The sequence below is a fragment of the Ruditapes philippinarum genome, unplaced genomic scaffold (genome assembly GCF_026571515.1).
Source record: "Ruditapes philippinarum isolate M1 unplaced genomic scaffold, ASM2657151v2 ctg10289_1_1_1_1, whole genome shotgun sequence".
Taxonomy (NCBI): Eukaryota; Metazoa; Mollusca; class Bivalvia; order Venerida; family Veneridae; genus Ruditapes; species Ruditapes philippinarum.
In genome coordinates, this window is record NW_026863643.1 from 27,538 (window position 1) to 33,537 (window position 6,000).

Below are 6,000 nucleotides of genomic sequence, written 5' to 3' on the forward strand. Positions count from 1 at the left end.
TGAATAAATTTGTGCACTAAATTTTAAAGTGGGTGATTTTTGCCACATGAAAACCAACAAATTACAAAAAGTGGCCGGGCGCCAAATGAAAACATGAGAATACAATCTACCACAACGTGGTTGGTTTGTTGTATTTTCATGTTTTCGCCCGGTGCCCCCTGATGCAAAATACAAATCAGCCTCATAAAATTTCTTATCATAGAAAAAAGGTTAGTTTTTTATTTGTACAAAAAATTAGATATTGTACATGTATTAGTACAGTTATATTCACTTTCAAATTGACAGGTTATAAATAATGGCACAACCAAATACTGTCTAAGCCCTTTTCTAGTAAAAATAATTATACAATATATAAATTGTTATTTTGATGAGTATGTAAGTTTTTTTTTCTTATTTGTTTTATGAAGAATTGATCTACCTGTCAATAAAAAAATCTAAAAGTATCTGTCAGGGTTTATAACTGTTCACTATTTAAGAGAGAAAATGTGTAAGCGCCAGATAGCTCAATTGCTACAGCCACGGTACATTATTCTGTGGGTCACAGGTTTGAGTTCTGTCAAGCTAAAAGTTTTGCTCATCCTGTGACTGCATATAACCTTGATATTAATTCACTATGCTTTGTAAACATCAGAAATTCAAGGACACAAATCAATATAGTGGGGAAATATGATGTGATTTAGAATTGTTCATTATTAAAGAGAAAATGTGTAGCCGGCCGGAATTAGCTCAATTGGTCTTCTGACAGTCATGGGGTCGAGTCATGGTCAGGCAGTTCAGTCAGGGTTAAGAAGTGGTTTTTCAAATGACACATGTTTGGTTCATTTAACAGATTGTATTAAATTTGAAATGGACAAAGGCAGTATAGTATGTATAATACTTTTAGATCTACAAAAGGCATTTGATAAGTTGATCATATTATACTGCACATGAAGAAGTTCTTCTTCTTCTTCTTCTTCTTCTTCATGAAACTTCAAGCATCTGCCATAGGTGTAATGACATTCTTAAATGGTTCAAATCTTCTCTCTGATGGACAGCAGCTGGTGGATGTGGCTGGTACTCATTCTTCTACTGCTCCGAGTACCTATGGTGTCCCACTGAGGTTCATTTTAGGTCCTCTTTTATGTCTAATATATGTCAATGACATGTCTGCAACCCTAAGCAATAAGCTTTTATTATATGCTAATGGCTCAGGTATCCTTGTATCTTGTAAAATAAATCTGAAGAAATTCTCTGTTATGGCATGAGTCTTATAAGTGATTTAAAGTACACATCTTTTGTTAAGTATTTAGGTGCAAAGCTTGATCAAAATTTTTTTGGCGTCACTTTGATGCTTTGCATCAATGCTTTTCTTGTATCCTGATTAAAACGACATATAAACGTGTAATTAGCAAATGACCATCAATAATGCGTAAACATAGTGTATAAGACATTCAGACCCGTTATCAAATGTAACCAAACAAAAAGGCACACAAATGATCACGCTTGATATTATAAAAGGCGGTTGTCAAAGTTTTTTTAAGTCAGGTCTAAGTCTCTAAAACAGGTACTAATCTCAAAAGAAAACAAAACAAAACTGTAAAAGAAATACATTATAGATTATACTCTCTACAAAACGAACCTGTTATCTAGTTCAAATGGATAGCTCGAAAAATTCAGATATTTTATTGCAATACAATGTAACTCCCTTACACCGATGCGTTTTCTCCAAATGCCAAACAGCAGTTTCCCTTTAGGTGTGAAGACAACGTGTTTACTTTTAGTTTGGATCCACGATATTAAATCTCATAAAACTACAAACAGTTGCAGAGTCCATTATTTGTATACACAGGTAAGATACCATTGTCTTTCCATTTGAAAAAATGGAAATTAAGGCAGCACAAAATTTAGAATTGGTTCTGAATTGTAAAGCTGGTGTTTCCAAACGTTTCTATGTAGTTGTGTTTTTATTGATGACTCGCAAAATAAATTGTGTAATTTCGCAGTAAATCATACGTCTTTACACTAATATTTATCTTGACTTATTGACACTAGAATGAATGTCATATGTGGACGGTAGTTTGCACATGACAGTACCGTCCATAAACAGGCTTGATCAAACCGAGCATGCAACGTTTTCAATTTTGCACTTTTTTTTTTACTTTCTTTATGGATTCTATTTTTCTCAATTTTATCTTTTTTTTTTAATTGAATACTTGTTTGATCGGGGAAAAAAGGGGGAGGTACTGACATAACATTTCAATTTATTAATAAACAATGCATTGAAACATGATGTTGATGTTTACACTCCTTTTGTGTTTAGAAGCGGCGTTTGCAAATCACTGCGGTTGAAATGTAATACAATCCGTTCCAAAAGAAGTGTTACAATCATTTACTTTCCATGTAATATTGATCAACATACCCATCGATCGATGCAAGGGAATGACTATAATTAGTAGTTGATAGAAATGTGATAGAAATAAATGAAATGTGTTGATAGAAATAAATGAAATGTGATAGAAATGCAAGTCAACTAGTACACTAGTATAAAAAAGTTGTAACACGGTTATCTCAGCACTTATTACTTTGAGGATTTAAGATAATGATATAAGTAAACAGTAACTTGAATAAATTCTCCATCGAAATTTACTTGCAGTCGATTTTGTTATAAGGTAACAATAAGAACTATGAATATGTGAACAAGTTCATAACATTCTTAGTATAAATGTTATATCCGTCTTTACCAAACGGCATTGTAACGAATAAAATAAAACAAATATACAATTAATAATCACCATGGCAAATCATACTTTTGTGGATATATCAACTGAGGATGGAGTCTTATAATGGGCATTATACATTTTTATATGTTTCATGGCTCTCGTGACCGTCTTTGGAATACTGGGGAATACGATTGTTATTGTAGTTCTCATTAAGTTTCAAAATAAAACAAGCACTGACTATTTTGTTCTAACAATGAGTGTTTTTGATCTTTTGTCATCAACAGTGAACTCCAACATGTTTATTGTTCGATACATAAAACCGATTTGGATAACAATGGCAAGTACCGTGCTCTGTCGTGTACACATGTTCACAATTTGCACAACAGTTATATCAACAACAATGCTTTTGGCGGCAACGGCTTTCGATCATTACAGGAAGACCAAAAACACGTCGACTGTAGACACACTTCCTACAATCAGGAGAACTAAAAGACTTTGTTTTGGAATAATCATTTTTAGTTTTATTTATGGTGTAGTTTATATGTTTACAATCACGCTAGATTCTTCCTCTCTGAAATGTGTTACGATTGTTGAATACAAGGCAGCAGCACTCACATGTAGCTGTGTTCTGGCACTTGTGTTTATTTCAATGTTTGTTATTGTTATCGTCTGCTATTCAAAATCGTAATCATTTTGCGACGCCATCATCGCCAAATTTTCCGACCCAACCAAAATACAATGAATGAACGTAAATACTGCTCCAAAACGAAAATTTTTGAACCGACGACGAAGAATTCAGCCCGAATGTCATGAAATGAATAGAACAGACAAACACTTCAATAGCTCATCAAATACAGCAAACAGTTCCAGTAAAAGTAATAAACAGAATGATACGGTCGGAACAACAGCTTCATTAATTTGTTCAGAAAAGGACTTTTAGAGACGAAAATCGAAATTTAGTAACAGTTTCTGAGAAAATTCAAAGCGATGATCAGGAGTCAAAACAGTTACATTCAGAAAATAACAGTCAACGTCAAGTCTCAAGTCAGGAAGAAACCAAACTAATAAAACAACCAAGAATAACCGCACGCAAATCTGTCGATGTTGAGAGAGATAGGAAGACAATTAATGCGACAACTCTGATGATGTTCCTTATAACAGTGATTTATGTCACCACTTGGATTATCACTTGGTCATCGAAAATTTATAAAACAGCGACAAATATAAAATCACTGAAAACAGACTTTCTAATGGAGAGATTATATTTGATTAATTGTATGACAAATCCAATATTTTACATATTCATGAGCTTAAAATTTAAGCAAAAAGCGAAGGAATTATTTTGCAAATAAATCGAAAAACATTTTTGTTTGCTTCGGGGAACGCAGGGAGGAATTGAAGAATAAGAAGGTCGCTGTTGACAATTTTTTAACGTATAATTGATATAAAAACAACTTATTTTCATTACTTCTGACAAATACAGAAAATAAACTAAGGGCTTGATTTATTCAGTTTCATAACTGCGATTGAATTTCCCATGTAAGAGCCCATTTTTTGTTGATCAAAACAGTGTATGTGGCATGTTCAGCTTCTGCTTGTGGCAGAGGTATATAGATTCATAACTAAACTTGAAAAGAACTGGCAATTAAATACATTTTGTAATATTTTTTGTTTGTATTAAACGCTACTTGTGGTGTTGTACTTCAAACTTTTACTATCGGAAGTATCACTGTTGTTTAAGATAAAATTGTTGCTCTTGATATTAGAATACTCTTCTACATTAGAAGTCATTATAGTCTACTGTATGTTAGATGGCATTTTGTTATTACACTTCTCTGTACATATCAGCTTTCTTTAGTTAAAAATTATTACCGGGAAACGAACCAGGGTCGCCCTATTCACAGTTCAACTCTCTACCTATTGAGCTAACCTGAAGGCTTCTTGATCCTATTCAGTTCCCTAATACCTTGCATATGAGCAGGCGAGAAGGCGATACAGCACTTTGGCTTCTCTTATTAAAGGTATGTTGCTATGCTCTGTAATTAAAGTGTTTTTGTAGCTCATTTTTATTCCTGTATCAAAGTGGAAAAAAATGTGCTGCTTTAAATTTGCTGTATAATATCTAAGCAGGGTTATGCAAATAAGTGAAAAAAAAGCATTCACGAACAAAATAAACTTAAAGTAGTACACGTCAAATGCACTATCTCCACTTTGAAGAGTATTCAAATAGGCTAGAATCACTGCCAAGTGTATTGAAACTGAGTGAAGTGGGTTCAAACCCTAGAATTGGCAACTTTTTTTATTTTTATTTTTTATTTTTTAACTTTTTTTATGAATCACTCAGATCCCTAATGGAAGAAAAAAGTGTTTCATTTTGATTATATATAATTATTGTAGGTATTTATTTGCCAAATAATGCAAAATTCAATAGCAAATATGATACCAGATATTTTCAAAGTTTAATTAAATAAAAACTACACGGTAAAGGTATTTTATAGTTTGCAAGATTAAAGAAAATTTAAGCAAACTTTGAAAACAGCCCCTCATTGTGGAAAATTTTAGGGATATTTTAAATAAGGCTTTTAACATAGGGAAATGGTCAAATAAGTGTTTAAAGACGGTTAGGTAGGGTTACATTTTAATACATATTAAAACATTTCGTTTAGAAACAATCATTATGCTTGTTTAATTTGTTACCTGAATGTCATTATTTGCATACACAAAGATAAAAAAAATATAATTTACTTCAAATGTCTGAATGCCATTTTATTTATTTATTTATTTATTTATTTATTTATTTATTTATTTATTTATTTATTTATTTATTTATTTATCTATTTATTGAATATGACAGGGGTGAGGATAAAATGAATCTTACATCTATACATATTGAATGATTAGCCTTTTTATTTTATAATGCAAGAGAAAATGATAGATAAATACCTCGGTATCAGATCCCATTACCATTGTAGTGACGGAAGACAGGACTGATTTTAAGAAAAGATAAATGCTAGAGGCATTTTATAGAACAAGTAATATCTTGAGTGTTTTAACCTATACGGGTATACTGAAGACGATGAGGGTGGATACCAAGAAAATAAAATTGACTTTGACCTTCAAAAGGTCAATTCAAAATGGCCGCTAAAAATACTAAAATATGTTATTAAAACGGTGATACAATATGATGCTATTAATAATTCTTGTCAAAATCAAATGATTATTCAATATTCTCTAAGTTTATACAATTATTAAGTTAATTTATAACAAATTTCAAGAAATATATAAGGTAAAAACGTAAAAA